Below are 16,737 nucleotides of genomic sequence, written 5' to 3'. Positions count from 1 at the left end.
TTTCTTTTATCATGTTTATTAAATCCTTAAAAAGTCCCAACATTAAATTATTCAGTGTTTAGTTATCCATTTCAAACTTGCATCATCGTAGTGACACTGTGAAATTATGTGGTTTAAAACTTAAGAAATTGTACGGTTATTCAAGATCCATGTCACCAGTTTAGGCATCTACATCAAAAGGTTTAAATTAAGTGGTATGCGCAAATACTTCTAAATACTTGGGGCCTACTGATGTAACTGCCAAAATTATTTAAAGTTAAGTTTAATACTGATCTTTGAAGTAACTGATGTTGTTTTTTTGTTTTAAAGATTCTTAATAAAAAAAAAAGGTAACATTTAAGAATTATAATTTTTAGTTTCAGTGTAGGTTATTACCCTAATAAATAAAAATGATACATTTATTGATCTAAATCCGTTTTTGTCTGATTCTCATTATTTTGTTGTCAAGCCTGTATTTATTTGTTTAAAAAGATTTATTTGACTCCATAAAACGAAACAAACGTGCACATCAGGCAATCTTAGCTCATTCAAATTTTATTTTTAAAAAACGACAAACTTATTAAATTCTTTATTAAAACAAAACCGACAAACAAGTTTATGTTTCCTTGTGGCTGAGTAGGCTATTGACTGGTAGTCTTGATTCAAGACAATACTCTTGAGAGAGCGCCCTCTTGTGGCAATATTAATTATTTGCGGCACTATTAACAACATATTAATTAATATTGCCACAAGAGGGCGCTCTCTTGACGACTGATCTAGAGACTAATCGCTACTGTGTATATACGCGTATAATACGTGTGCGCATCAATATTTCGTTCTAATGTTTATCACCTCAAAAAATTTTTTCTCCAACCCGGAAGACGCCATAGCCTAGCGGATAGGGAGACGGCTTCAAAGGACTACACTGGAGACATCTGTGCGGGTTCGAGCCCCGGCCAGGACACCACCTACATGGAGACACCAGAGGAACGCCCACGGACCCCGGACCACGACGAGGAGACAACATGGCGGAGATACACCAGGGGGAGGCGTGGACCCGGAGAGAGAGAGAGAGGGGGGAGCGGTGGACCGGGTAGGAAGGGAAGTGGAGACGAGAATTTTTTTTTAATTAAATTTTATTTAATTTTAATTAAAAAAAAAAAAAAAAGTAAAAATTAATGGTGAATGGTTTTCTTAAAATCGCCTGAAACGCACGCTCGTTAATTTTTTTTTTTTTCCATAAAAGAAAATCCAAAATTGTAAAAACTTGCAAAAATCACCACTAATTTGTTTTTTTTTTTATTTCTTTTTTTTAAAATCGCCTGAAACGCATGCTCGTTAATTTTTTTTGAAATCAAATTTTTTTTTGAAAAAAAAACATGAAAATCACTGAAAATTACAAAAAATTTGAGTGAAAACATTTAAAACACCATTAAAACAGTGCGTTGGGGTATCCTGTTAACATTCAACATTGTAATAGGCATTCTGGTGACAAACAAACTTAAGGAAAGGGTCGTTTTAATAAATAATTGCTTAAAATTACTCTAAATTGGCACTTAGCGTAAGTTGTACGTGCTATACATGTATAACTCTCTAGTTTAACAATTTAATTGCACAGAACACATGTTCGTGACTTCTAACCTTAAAACTTCTTATTTTAAGTATTACAAAGTATGTACGCTCAATTTATAACTGTGAATTCCTAAGCTGGCATAATATATTAAGAGTTTGGGGCCTTTATACACACATAAACTTGATAACTTATTAGCTAAGTGTATACATACTGTAGGTCTACCAGTAGTAGTGTGTGAAGAAATTAGTCTGGCACCTACATTAAGAATTAGTGTTGTATTAGCACTAAGAGTCTCGGATCCAGACTTCAAAAGATGTTGCAAAAATTGTATGGAAGCTTAGAAGGACCATCTGCGTTGTCCAGTTTCCAAGTTAAATATATCAAAGAATCATAAAAAAATATGATAACTATTTATGTTGGGGTTCTCATGGATTTGCGGAATCTACCTTTTAAGATGAAATGGTGGAAAGATACTGTACATTTACTTTCAGTACTAAGCAAACAACTTTATGGAAATGCAGATGTTCACTCTAAGTTTCCATATATTTGGATTCCGTTAAACCCAAAGGCCCTGCTCGGCTCGTACAATGTTTTGCAGATAAATATAATCACGTGTGATACAAATACATCAAATTTACCACAAATAAATATCAAACTAGGTATTTAGAACATGTTTCAAACTCTGACATCTGTGTAAAGTTGTTTTAAAACTGTGTACATGTTAGCCTATGTTGCATGATTGTTCACTACACTGCTTTGGTATTCACTAAAAAATGTTAGTCGAAGCTAGTAGCCCTATATTTTCTGCATTTCATTACCCATTCTTCAGGCCTGATGCTTCATTCTTATAAAGGCAAGGCAGCTTTTCTCATTAAAATGCCGGAGTCAGTGAGGGAAATTTGAATTAGTACGCACCAAGGCAATGACCAAGACCGTGTGCACAGAGGCAATTGCTGCGTTACTTGTCTCTGCAAAGTATCAGGCCTGATGATTCAAAGGAGCTACAAACTGTACACAACAATATTCAGCATAAAGTTTTCACTTCATAACAAAAACAGCCACATAGGGCTGTACGTGTAAAGATCTGTTTACGAAGTACACTTTGGCTTTGAATTAAGTTCATAGCTTTTAGAATAAATAGCAACTTTGTTTCAGTTGTAAACAGTAAAGACTGATTGTCTGAGTGGTTTTTTAAGAGTCCAGGTAAACAGACCTTTTTACAATAAATAAAACTCCCTACGTGAGACGTACCTTAACATCTTAGTATTGAATAATTCACAAAGTTGAACTGAATTAGCTTGAGACGCTGAGAAGATGACGTATTTGAGATCATGATGAGGCAGCATCTCACAGGCTCTCGTCAGTCAAGCTGGCGCATCTTTCATACCAAGGCTTGTCATCATCTTGAGTGTTCTATAAACAAAACATTCAAAGGACAAAATTAATGCATGAACTATAATATGTCAAGAGGTAAACAGTTGCATATTGTATGACGTGTGTAATTCAGTTCATAGAAGGGGATAATGATTGATGGTGGATACAGATTGGCAGAAGTGTCGTACATCCCAAGGGTGATATATTGGGGACGGGTCAAGAACGGCAGAACAATTTTGTGAATCTTTGGCACGGATACAGATTTGAAGTCGAAGGGGTAATAGTATTGGAGATGAGTCTAGATTGACAGATAAGTTGTGTGCAAATCTGGCATTGTACAATGGGCAATTAACATTGGTGCCAGCCTGGCATTGATAGAAGTACATCACAGAATGGCACACAATCATTTGTGTACAGCCTGGGGGGGGGGGAGCAATTGACAGCACAAAATTTGACAAAACAATGGGGAGAATTTGGGTACAACTGGGGAGGAAGTGCTTTCTGCTATACCAGCCAGATAATGGATGATACCCAAGGCCAAGGCTACATCCGTATGGATTATTTCAGTCCCAGGAGTAGGTGGCATTGGCTCCTGGAAAAACAGTTAATTGCCCATGCACACCTTGTCCAGTGCCTTTAAAGGCACTGTACACGTTTGGTAATTGTCAAAGACCAGTCTTCTCACTTGGTGTATCCCATCATAAGCATAAACAAGCCTGTGAAAATTTGGGCTCGATTGGTCATCGAAGTTGCGAGAAAATAATGAAAGAAAAAACACCCTTGTTGGACCGTTTGTGTGCTTTCAGATAGAAATAAAAGACGTCTAGCTAGAAGTCTATTAATATTTTTGTGAGAAGTTACCTCTTTCTCAAATACTATGTCACTTAACAGGGAGTCGTTTCCCACAATGTTTTATACTATCAACAGCTCTCCAATGCTCGTTACCAAGTCAGTTTTTAAGTTAATATTTGGTTTGAGTAATTACCAAACGTGTACATTCCCTTTAACTTTCAAGTACAAGTTGATCTTATACTTATTGGGATTGAAAAAAGTTAGACAATTGGACGTACCTTTAAAACTCTAGCAGTGAAAAAGTAGCCAAGCTGAACTGAAGTAACCTGAAGCAGTGAGGAGATGACGTATTCAAATTCTTGGTGATGCTGTTTGAGCTCTCTTCAGATGAGTGCATCTTTCCATCATAATCTTGAGTGATCTATAAAGAGAAATAATAAAATAATAACGCATGAGTTACATTTTAATCAAGCATGAAAACAAATTTACACAAAAATCACCAATCTGTGAGGAGAGGAATCTGGCCCCTCCCCCTCCACTAAAAACTTTGCCTTGTGCTGCCCCTTGCCCCCAAAGTGCAACCATGAGGGCGGGTCCTGAATGGAAGAAAAGTGAGGTGCGTATTGGATTTATTCTGATTTGAAGTAAAATGGGTAAAATGTTTGGGACGGGTCCTGAATGGCAGGAAAGTGAGGTGCGTATTGGATTAATTTTGATTTGAAGTAAAAGGGGTAACATGTTGGGGGTGGGTCCTGAATGGCAGAAAAGTGGGGTTAGTATTGGATTTATTCTGATTTGAAGTAAAAGGGGTAAAATGTTTGGGGTGGGTCCTGAATGGCAGAAAAGTGGGGTTCGTATTGGATTTATTCTGATTTGAAGTAAAAAGGGGTATAAAATGTTTGGGGCGGGTCCTGAATGGCAGAAAAGTGGGGTTCGTATTGGATTTATTCTGATTTGAAGTAAAATGGGTAAAATGTTTGGGACGTGTCCTGAATGGCAGAAAAGTGAGGTGCGTATTGGATTTATTCTGATTTGAAGTTAAAGGGGTAAATTGTTGGAGGTGGGTCCTGAATGGCAGAAAAGTGGGGTGCATATTGGATTTATTCTGATTTGAAGTAAAATGGGTAAAATATTGGGGAATGGCAGAAAAGTGGGTGCATATTGGATTTATTCTGATTTGGAGTAAAATTGGTAAAATGTTTGGGGCTGGTCCTGAATCGCAGAAAAGTGGGTGCATATTGGATTTATTCTGATTTGAAGTAAAAGGGGTCAAAGGTTTGGGGTGGGTCCTGAGTGGCAGAAAAGGAGGTGCGTATTGGATTTATTCTGATTTGAAGTAAAATAGGTAAAATGTTTTTTGGTGGGTCCTGAATAGCAGAAAAGTGGGGTGCATATTGGATTTATTCTGATTTGAAGTTAAAGGGGTAAATTGTTGGAGGTGGGTCCTGAATGGCAGAAAAGTGGGATGCATATTGGATGTATTCCAATTTGAACTCAAAGCTTGGGTAAAATGTTGGAAATGGGTCCTGAAGTGGGGTGCATTTGGGATTGATTTATAAGTAGAAGGGGTAAACAGTCGATGGTGGTCTAAAAAGGCATAAAGGTTGGGTGCATTTGGGATTGATTTATTTGAAGTAAAATGGGTAATTCTTGGGGGCGGGTCCTCAACGGCCAAAAAGTGGGGTGATTATGAGATTGATACAGATTTGAAGAAGAAGGGGTGGGGCGAGTCTAAAATGGCAGATTTTGTTTCCTACAAATATTGTGTGAAGTAAATACTCTTGGCCAACCCCAAGATCACCGCAAGTCCAAGAAACACAGAGCCTATAATTTTGGCAGATCCGGTTTCAAAACAAGAACCGTAGTGCGGTACGTGGTGTGTGCACAAAACGTGAAGGGCTAGGGAAACAAGTTTTTTTATTTAAGACATCATGTAATCAATATGATGTTCGCGGTACAGTTCTACTTCTAGGACTAAAATAAAATGCCAGATAAAATCCATGTTAAAGAGTGTTATAAGGTCAAGATAACCCTACCTACTACACTATCACTATAGTTTGTAAACTAACCACTCGCGAGATACCGTTCGCAGACGTTTTCGTTGATTGATCAAATTCTTACTGAAGTGAAATGCAGGACACTTTGATCCCCAAACAACATAGCTTACAGTTGAGTACGAATACTGGAACTTACCCTGGGGGTGTAGGTTGATACTCCGGGTTTGATGAACATCCATTATGGTTATGAAATCGTATGGTCTTGCAATAAACATTGTCTGAAGTTGATCAGTTTATAATCCACGTGTGTCGTCAACGCCATCATGTTGACTGCATCGGGGTTTTCCCCACGCAATAATGACAGACTGTTAATTTTATGACGATAGAGGTCGCCCTTTCATTTTGTTTCAGCAACAGATTTGCACATGCGCATTCGGCGTCTACCAAAAGTGCAAAAATGTCGTCTGCTCACATCGTCTTCAAAATCAAATGTTTTCAGCACAAAACATTTCATGTAAGTGCACGGTTTTTAATCCCAAAATATTTATATAGTGCAAATAGAATGTATAGCACATAATCTGACGTGTATTTCTTGAATAGGAAGATTGAGAAGGAAGTATTTTGGGATCGTTTTTGTGCCAATTATTCAATCAATGTGATTATTAATTTAACGTTTGTTTTGTGATCTTATCTTTTTGCTGACGAGTTGTCAGTTTAGATTTAGCGTGTCGTTCCAATCATTCATGGAGGTAGTCTACCTCCATGTTCCAATCAATATAATGACCTAACCAGATAAGAAGGGGGCGGGGCAAGTGCGAGGAGAACACAACATTGTGGGACTGGCAGTCAGTGTCAGTTTCAGGATAGTATTTATTTAATGTTTCATCATGATCATTCAATTCCAACCTTAAAGTTAGTAAAACTCAAGCCATGCCCATTAAATTCCTGTGTGCACTGTTTTTGTATCATTTGGGGAGGAGTGGGAGGGTTTTGTTGAGGGTTCTGCCCTCCATACATCTAATACTCTGGACTTGGGAACTCTATAAATATTACTGTGTATGAGAAAAAACACTGGTCAACTTGTACGCATGCCAACTCGTGCATGAACCAACTCGTGCAGAGACATACCATACCAGCACTAAGACCAACTCACAAGATATACTTGTTTAACGCAAGAAGGACTCAGATTCTATACGAGAAACTGTCTTCTCTTTGGCGTTCAAAGAAATCCATGCTCACCATTTTGTGTTAAACAGGAAAATCCCCATGTATCAACTGACATTACATATTATCAGATGCTTATTTTATTTGTCAATCCTTTTTCTCTTTAGATGTGTTAGTTTCGGTTTTGGCATTGAACCATTGGACTCATCTGTGGAATGAATCCTCATCAACCATTAACCATCCAAGGATACACATGGATGAAGAATCATCAGTTTGGATCACGCCCTACCTGAACAAATGTGATGGTGAGTTTCAAAAAAGTATTTTATTTTGTCATGATCTTTCCACAGTTGTTTCCTTCCCATTCTTCTCTCCCCATCAGTGCAGCCTCACATTCACTCCGTGGGTATTCCTCTGTGCTCTGTACTGCACCTTGAATTATCCTCTGATAATCTGCCATTAAATATCAAAATAGCTAAAAAATCATCCCCTTTTCTGCTTATGTTGATCCACCCACATAGAGGCCATCTTCTGTATACAACCTTGTATAATCAGTCAAAAACATGCCTCCCCCTCCCAGCATACTTAGATCCGCCCCCATTGTTGACCCATTTACCTCCTGCAACCAACATCAATCCCAAATATCCACCCCTCTCATCGTTCACTTGAAGCACCACCCCCCCCCCCCCCCTGCCCACAATAAGGACCCACCCAATTATGTATGAATCCCAAATGCATCCATCCTCTCTGGAAAGAGCCTTCCCAAAAGATGCATCCTCCTTTCTTGGAGCACTCACAGGGTTCCCCCTCAAAGAGGACCCATTTACAACCAACCAGTTGTCATCCAAAATATGCATCCCTATTTTAGAACCACCCACAATAGAATTTTAGTGAGCAGTGTACACACTGTTTCATTTGTAATTAAATCATTGTTGTTTTTTATTTCTGTTTTTCTAGCAAGCCTTGGTACAAGAGATGTGCCAGCTTTAATTGAAGAGAGCCCTTGAGATGCAGCATCATCATGAATTCAAATCATCTTCTCACTGCCTCATCAAGCTACTCCAGTTCAACTTGTTTGTTTACAAAACCAAGATGAGAAGGTATGTACCTCAACTTTGATTTTGATTTAAAGTATGCACCAAAATTGTATGCCATTTAGGACCTGCCAAAACTTGTTAACCCTTTTCCTTCAGTCCAGCCAACCTAATTCACCCGGCACTCTCCAGCCACCAAAATTTACCCGGCCTTCTTTTCAAAATCTGTTTTAATCCCAAAATCTGACACAACCCACTTTAGTGTTGGTCTTTCTGATATGGACCTTATTCCCAATAGTGTTACCCTTTCTCCTTAAAATCTGTATCAATACAAAGTGCACCCTTGTCTGCCATTCTGGACCAACCCCCAACATCTTACCCCTTTTACTTCATACTGTATCAATCACATTCAGGCACCCCACTTGTCTGTCATTCAGGACCCACCCCCAACATTTTACACCTTCTTCAAATCTATATCAACCCAAATCATACACCCCTTGTCATGTTCAGGGCCAATCCCAAAAAACTTACCCCTCCTAATAGCCCAAAACAAGCACACCCTTGTCTGTCATTCAGGACCCACCCCAACATTTTACCCTTTCTTCAAATCTATACCAACCCAAATCATACACCCTGCTTGTCATGTTCAGGGCCAATCCCAAACAACTTACCCCTCTTAGCAAAACAAGCACACCCTTGTCTGTCATTCAGGACCCACCCCCAACATTTTACCCATTCTTCTTCAAATCTTTATCAACCCAATCAATCAAAGACATGCACCCCCTTGTCTGCTACCCTAGCCCTCTCCCCAATATCTTCGCTCTATGTACGGCCTTCTTCAAATATGTATACATCTTTGGAGTCACCACTTTTCTAGGATCCACGCCAACATTGTTCACCCTCCTACAAACTGTATTAAACCCCAAACCTGTGATCTGTTTTCCAAAAGCTTATGATTGGATACACAAAGTGAGAAGACTGGTCTTTGACAATTACCAAATGTGTACAGTGCCTTTAAAGGCACTGGACAAGGTGTGCATGGGCTACAATTAACTGCTTTTCCAGGAGCCAATGCCACCTACTCCACAGATGTAGCCCTGGCCTTGGGTATCATCCATTATCTGGCTGGTATAGCAGAAAGCACTTCCTCCCCAGTTGTACCCAAATTCTCCCCATCGTTTTGTCAAATTTTGTGCTGTCAATTGCTCCCCCCCCCCCCCAGGCTGTACACAAATGATTGTGTGCCATTCTGTGATGTACTTCTATCAATGCCAGGCTGGCACCAATGTTAATTGCCCATTGTACAATGCCAGATTTGCACACAACTTATATGTCAATCTAGACTCATCTCCAATACTATTACCCCTTCGACTTCAAATCTGTATCAGTGCCAAAGATTCACAAAATTGTTCTGCCGTTCTTGACCCGTCCCCAATATATCACCCTTGGGATGTACGACACTTTTCTGCCAATCTGTATCCACCATCAATCATTAGCCCCTTCTATGAACTGAATTACACACGTCATACAATATGCAACTGTTTACCTCTTGACATATTATAGTTCATGCATTAAATTTTGTCCTTTGAATGTTTTGTTTATAGAACACTCAAGATGATGACAAGCCTTGGTATGAAAGATGCGCCAGCTTGACTGACGAGAGCCTGTGAGATGCTGCCTCATCATGATCTCAAATACGTCATCTTCTCAGCGTCTCAAGCTAATTCAGTTCAACTTCTTCGTGATTCATTCAATACTAAGATGTTAAGGTACGTCTCACGTAGGGAGTTTTATTTATTGTAAAAAGGTCTGTTTACCTGGACACTTAAAAAACCACTCAGACAATCAGTCTTTACTGTTTACAACTGAAACAAAGTTGCTATTTATTCCAAAAGCTATGAACTTAATTCAAAGCCAAAGTGTACTTCGTAAACAGATCTTTACACGTACAGCCCTATGTGGCTGTTTTTGTTATGAAGTGAAAACTTTATGCTGAATATTGTTGTGTACAGTTTGTAGCTCCTTTGAATCATCAGGCCTGATACTTTGCAGAGACAAGTAACGCAGCAATTGCCTCCGTGCACACGGTCTTGGTCATTGCCTTGGTGCCGATTGAGTACTAATTCAAATTTCCCTCACTGACTCCCGCATTTTAATGAGAAAAGCTGCCTTGCCTTTATAAGAATGAAGCATCAGGCCTGAAGAATGGGTAATGAAATGCAGAAATATAGGGCTACTAGCTTCGACTAACATTTTTTAGTGAATACCAAAGCAGTGTAGTGAACAATCATGCAACATAGGCTAACATGTACACAGTTTTAGAACAACTTTACACGGATGTCAGAGTTTGAAACATGTTCTTAATACCTAGTTTGATATTTATTTGTGGTAAATTTGATGTATTTGTATCACACGTGATTATATTTATCTGCAAAACATTGTACGAGCCGAGCGGGGCCTTATGGTTTAACGGATTCCAAATATATGGAAACTTAGAGTGAACATCTGCATTTCCATAAAGTTGTTTACTTAGTACTGAAAGTAAATGTACAGTATCTTTCCACCATTTTATCTTAAAAGCTAGATTCCGCAAATCCATGAGAACCCCAACATAAATAGTTATCATATTTTTTTATGATTCTTTGATGTATTTAACTTGGAAACTTGACAACGCAGATGGTCCATGTAAGCTTCCATACAATTTTGCAACATATTTTGAAGTCTGGTTCCAAGACTCTTAGTGCTAATACAACACTAATTCTTAATGTAGGTGCCAGACTAATTTCTTCACACACTACTACTGGTAGGCCTACAGTATGTATACACTTATCTAATAAGTTATCAAGTTTATGTGTGTATAAAGGCCCCAAACTCTTAATATATTATGCCAGCTTAGGAATTCACAGTTATAAGTTGAGCGTACAAACTTTGTAATACTTAAAATAAGAAGTTTTAAGGTTAGAAGTCACGAACGTGTGTTCTGTGCAATTAAATTGTTAAACTAGAGAGTTATACATGTATAGCACGTACAACTTACGCTAAGTGCCAATTTTAAGCAATTATTTATTAAAACGACCCTTTCCTTAAGTTTGTTTGTCACCAGAATGCCTATTACAATGTAGAATGTTAACAGGATACCCCCAACGCACTGTTTTAATGGTGTTTTAAATGTTTTCACTCTCATTTTTTGTAATTTTCAGTGATTTTCATGTTTTTTTTTCAAAAAAAAATTTGATTGCAAAAAAAATTAACGAGCATGCGTTTCAGGCGATTTTAAGAAAATGAAATTAAAAAAAAAGAAAAATTAGTGGTGATTTTTGTAAGTTTTTACAATTTTTGATTTTCTTTTATGGAAAATAAAAAAAATTAACGAGCGTGCGTTTCAGGCGATTTTAAGAAAACCATTCACCGTTAATTTTTACTTTTTTTTTTTTTTTAATTAAAATTAAATAAAATTTAATTAAAAAAAAAATCTCGTCTCCACTTCCCTTCCTACCCGGTCCACCGCTCCCCCCCTCTCTCTCTCCGGGTCCACGCCTCCCCCTGGTGTATCTCCGCCATGTTGCCTCCTCGTCGTGGTCCGGGGTCCGTGGGCGTTCCTCTGGTGAGCGTGTCTCCATGTTGGTGGTGTCCTGGCCGGGGCTCGAACCCGCACAGATGTCTCCAGTGTAGTCCTTTGAAGCCGTCTCCCTATCCGCTAGGCTATGGCGTCTTCCGGGTTGGAGAAAAAAATTTTTGAGGTGATAAACATTAGAACGAAATATTGATGTGCACACGTATTATACGCGTATATACGCAGTAGCGATTAGTCTCTATATCAGTCGTCGAGAGAGCGCCCTCTTGTGGCAATATTAATTAATATGTTGTTAATAGTGCCGCAAATAATTAATATTGCCACAAGAGGGCGCTCTCTCAAGAGTATTGTCTTGAATCAAGACTACCAATCAAAAGCCTACTCAGCCACAAGGAAACATAAACTTGTTTGTCGGTTTTGTTTTAATAAAGAATTTAATACAATTGTCGTTTTTTTTAAATAAAATTTGAATGAGCTAAGATTGTTTCGTTTTATGGAGTCAAATAAATCTTTTTAAACAAATAAATACAGGCTTGACTACAAAATAATGACAATCAGACAAAAACGGGTTTAGATTAATAATGTATCATTTTTATTTATTAGGCTAATAACCTACACTGAAACTAAAAATTATAATTCTTAAATGTTACCTTTTTTTTTTATTAAGAATCTTTAAAACAAAAAAAACAACATCAGTTACTTCAAAGATCAGTATTAAACTTAACTTTAAATAATTTTGGCAGTTACATCAGTAGGCCCCAAGTATTTAGAAGTATTTGCGCATACCACTTAATTTAAACCTTTTGATGTAGATGCCTAAACTGGTGACATGGATCTTGAATAACCGTACAATTTCTTAAGTTTTAAACCACATAATTTCACAGTGTCACTACGATGATGCAAGTTTGAAATGGATAACTAAACACTGAATAATTTAATGTTGGGACTTTTTAAGGATTTAATAAACATGATAAAAGAAACTTTTTAGCGTGTCCTTCAACTGTGTACTGTCTGCTTTTAACAAAAATCCTGAATGACGGAAGTCTGTGATGATCGTTCTTGACGTAACCATTATCTTCACATATCAGATGGTACTTTCCATAATTCAATGAGATGTTGCTGTCCATTTAGGAAAAAAACATTGCTGCCCCTGTCGGAATCAAATGTTGCTGTCCATGTAGAAATCAGATGTTATTGTCCATTTAAGAATCAGATGTTGCTGTCTATGTAAGAAGCAAACGTTGCCGTCCATGTCTGAACCAAATATAACTGTCCATACTGAGGAATTTGATGTTGCTGTCCATGTAGGAATCACATGTTGATGTCCGCCGTAGGAATCAAATGTTGATGTCCATGTAGAAATCAGAAATTGCTGTCCACATAGGAGTCAGATGTCCCTTTCACATTATTCTCCCAATCTGGGTAGTTTTGTCGCTTGTCGAGTTGGAAATCCATGCTGTATTTGGATTCCCAAAATCCACATAAGATCTGCACTAAAAAAAGAAAATGGTATAACAATGTCAAAACAACATTCAATCCCAATAAAATGTTTGAGGCATTGCAAGACTTTTTCTTATCAAAAATTGTGTTTCTCATAAAATTTAAACCAAAGAGGGAACTTTTGAAAAATTCTCACAAAATTTAGCGTCTTTATGTTTGAGGCAAGACCAGCAATTTTCAAACTTGGTATGATAATAAATAATTATTATTGGCTTCTTATAAAGCGTGCATATCCATCACTCAGTGATGCTCAAGGGGCTACAACATTCAGTTTTTCCTGCAAGAAAGTGGGACTATGTTTGAATGATGAGATCTACTCCAGGTACAAATACCAGGGAAAAAATTGCGTTTCTCATAAATTAGGTCCACAAATTTAACAAATTTAAGAGAGAAATTTTTAAAATAATTCTCACAAATTTAAAGGTCTAATGTTTTTGGGGCAGGACCAACAATTTGTCTAACTGTGTATCAAATCACCTGAAAAATTGTGTTTCTTAAAACTATGTCAACAAATTTGAGCATGAGAAATTTGTAAAAAAAAAAAAAAAAAATTCTCACAACTTTAAAGGTGTTATGTTTGAGGCAGAAAATGGTGTTTCTCGTTATATGGAAATAATTTAAACCAAAGAGAAAACTTAAAAACACATCAGACCTTTAATGGAGGTAGGACCAAACATTTGGCATCAATGCCGGCCACCACAAAGGTTATGTTTGTCACAAAAAAAATTAAAAAGAGAACTTTTTGAAAATACTCTCAAGTCTCAGCCAAAAATGTTAACAACATTTAGTTTGCATCAACATGGCCTTAAACAAACTTGTTTCTCAAATAAAAAATGTGAACCAAAAATCAATCAATTGCAGAAACAGAATTATTGTAAAAAGTAAATCAGAAAAATAATGTCAACACATGTATAATATCCCAATCTTGAGTCGCGGAAATTTAATTAAGTTGGCATAAAAATGACAGAAAAACGCGCAAAAATTTAATACAAAGTTTATAAAATTTCCCACATTCAAATCACAGGCAAATAATCATCTATTTTCACTTGGCATCAAACTGAAAATCTCCTGAAAATAATCGCGTTTCTCAAAAGTATAATTGTTAGAAATTTAAACCAAGTCTCAAGGCAAAATTGTTTTCTTCAAAACATTCAATGCAAATAAAAATGTTTGGTCTCATTTTTCATTTGGCATCAAACTGAAAAATGTCCTGAAATTTTGTAAGCTGATATGAGATTTCTTTTTTATTCCTCAAACTAAAAAAAATTGGGGTCTCAAAGAAAAAAAAAGAAAAAAAATCAACTAAATAAAGAGCGAAACAATACCTCTTTATTGTTCATGTAGCTACACATGGGTCTGAGTTTCTGTGAAGCTAAGCATCCATGTTGGAGAGGTGCTGGTTGACTGGTAGGCAGTTCTCACAGTCCCCATGTCACAACTCAGAGATAAAACTAAGCATACATGTTGGAGAAATGCTGGTTGACTGGTAGGCAGTTTTTCCAGCCTCAATGTCACACTTCAGAGATGGACCTAAGCATCCATGTTGGAGAGGTGCTGGTTGACTGGTAGGCAGTTCTCCCAGTCTCCATGTCACAACTCAGAGATGAAACTAAGCATCCATTTTGGAGAGGTGCTGGTTGACTGGTAGGCAGTTCTCCCAGCCTCCATGTCACAACTCAGAGATGAAACTAAGCATCCATGTTGGAGAGATGCTGGTTGACTGGTAGGCAGTTCTCCCAGCCTCCATGTCACAACTCAGAGATGAAACTAAGCATCCATGTTGGAGAAGTGCTGGTTGACTGGTTGAGAAGTTCTCACACCCTAAACAAAGTGAAACAAAAATGTTTTGCACTAACTTGTAAAAGGAGTAGTAATTTTAAAGCAAACCAGGGAATACGGTATGTGGAGATAAAAGGTAGCAAAAGGTTGGCGAAACCTCTCAACCCACTGATATACAAAGGAAAAAATTTCATATCCAGCAGGCAATATTCTGACACCTTTTTGAAACTTTTGTATAGACCGTGCAAGTCTCACGCACATTCAAACATTTGTGGGACCATTGGTCGAATTCACAAAGAGGTGGGTCTAGTCCTAACTTAGGACTATAGTCCTAGTAGATATCAAAAACTTAGTTAGTCCTAAGTTAGGCTCGAGATAAGACTAGTCTTAACTCTTTGTGAAATCCACCCCATGGTCCCACACGTACACTATATCAGTCCCAAAAGTCGCGAGACTCTATACTGACCACTGTTCAATTGACACTTTGCATGTTTTATGAACAGATAAAGATTAAGTTGCTGCCGGTGTCTCAGAGAATTCTATTCGCCAGAGATTCTGTTCCCCATAATTATGGGGAATTAACATGGGCTGAAAGAGGATGATTCAAAAGAGGGAGCTATCAGAAGAAGTTTGTACAGTTTGCCAATAACCATATGAGGGAAACAGAATCTCCCGCCAGCATGGCCAGTGCCACACCGGCTATGTACTTTTTAAAAGCAATCATATAAGCCAAAAGAGGGTGCTTCTAAGAGAAATTTGACTTTGAGGCGACCGAATCTCTGGGGGAAACGGAATCTTCTGCCAGCATGGCTAGTGCCACACCGGCTATACGTACTTTTTAAAAGCAAGTTTCTTAATAAGCCAAGAAGCCAATGAGCAATTTCACTCAGGTGTCAAGGAAGGACACATCAAGTAGAGTGCCGCCTAGGGGTCACACATAATTCATAGATAATACAAAAATACACACGGCAAACACAGGTCACAACACACCGTACACAAGGATGTAAACATGTACAGTACGTGGGTACATACAACGACACACTATTGTAAAAAGAGTGCACTGTCAACTACACAAACACACCAAGAAATCATCAATTAATAACAATAAAGACTCATCAGAATACCTTTAGAATATGGAGTAACTTACCCGCCAGAGATGAACGAAAGATGAAGCATTATAGACGGTCTTTGAAGAGACAAAACAGCAAAAAGAAATTGGTAGATAGACGTCCCATCCTGACAGATGTCAAACCTCCCTCCATTGTTTAGGAAACTGTCCTCAGATTGGACTATGGAGGGCGCACTTCATAAACAAATCCACGTGCTTTCGTTTTTTTACCAAAAGTTCATTTCAAAACATCGACTTTTGGACAGAAGTGAGGTGCAGCCCGCTTCAAAAATGAGTAGTAGTAGTAGTAGGGCCTACTAAAAACCACGGGGCATTTATTGAGTGAATATTTTGTTAAAGGGGGATTCATTGTTGAAGATAAGTGTTTGATATTTTTGGCTTGGGCGGGGGAAGGATGGGGCGTGGCGGGGCCTGGGTGCGGGTTGAATTAATTTTTTTGAAGAGTGTGATGAATTATTTTGTGATTGGCGCTGTAAAAATGAGTCACAGGTCGTAACTATTGAACCAAACATCACACAAGTGTGTAAGATATGTCAAATTAAAGTTTGATGTATGCTCTTTTCAGCCATGTATAAAACCCAATAATTAACCTATTGGTTTTTTTAGAAAATAGATTTTGTTATAATCTGAAAAAGTACCCATACCGGGGAAACAGCCTGTATAATAAAAACATCAACTATTGATGTCTAAGGCATGAACAAAAAGTACATAATCACCTTTTTCGATAAAGTTTTTAATTAATAAAAATAATAATGTGAAAATAATGGACCACAGTAAAGAAGCATAAAACCACATAAAAAAAACAAATAGTCATCATTAAATGTTCACCCTCCCATCACTCA

The 16,737-nt window shown here is 37.7% G+C and overlaps 4 long non-coding RNA genes across 4 annotated transcripts; 1 reads left to right on the top strand and 3 right to left on the bottom strand.

Annotated features, from left to right (window-relative positions):
• Positions 1–518: 518 nt before the first annotated feature.
• On the bottom strand, positions 519–1,162 carry LOC117302131. The gene is made up of 2 exons (XR_004520389.1): positions 752–1,162; positions 519–668 (listed from the first exon to the last, which is right to left on the bottom strand). It is a non-coding gene; the product is annotated as an uncharacterized LOC117302131 (long non-coding RNA).
• A 1,323-nt stretch (positions 1,163–2,485) lies between these two features.
• Positions 2,486–6,056, bottom strand: LOC117302102. The gene is made up of 3 exons (XR_004520383.1): positions 5,912–6,056; positions 3,997–4,139; positions 2,486–2,965 (listed from the first exon to the last, which is right to left on the bottom strand). It is a non-coding gene; the product is annotated as an uncharacterized LOC117302102 (long non-coding RNA).
• Positions 6,057–6,152: 96 nt separating this feature from the next.
• On the top strand, positions 6,153–10,364 carry LOC117302480. The gene is made up of 4 exons (XR_004520437.1): positions 6,153–6,229; positions 7,047–7,184; positions 7,837–7,979; positions 9,518–10,364. It is a non-coding gene; the product is annotated as an uncharacterized LOC117302480 (long non-coding RNA).
• Positions 10,365–11,968: 1,604 nt separating this feature from the next.
• Positions 11,969–16,017, bottom strand: LOC117302087. Its single transcript, XR_004520378.1, has 3 exons — positions 15,914–16,017; positions 14,313–14,808; positions 11,969–12,980 (listed from the first exon to the last, which is right to left on the bottom strand). It is a non-coding gene; the product is annotated as an uncharacterized LOC117302087 (long non-coding RNA).
• Between the last annotated feature and the right edge of the window lie 720 nt (positions 16,018–16,737).

This window comes from Asterias rubens, chromosome 18 (genome assembly GCF_902459465.1).
Source record: "Asterias rubens chromosome 18, eAstRub1.3, whole genome shotgun sequence".
NCBI lineage: Eukaryota > Metazoa > Echinodermata > Asteroidea > Forcipulatida > Asteriidae > Asterias > Asterias rubens.
Note: the sequence above shows the minus strand (reverse complement) of the source record. Positions and strands in the feature narration are given on the sequence as shown.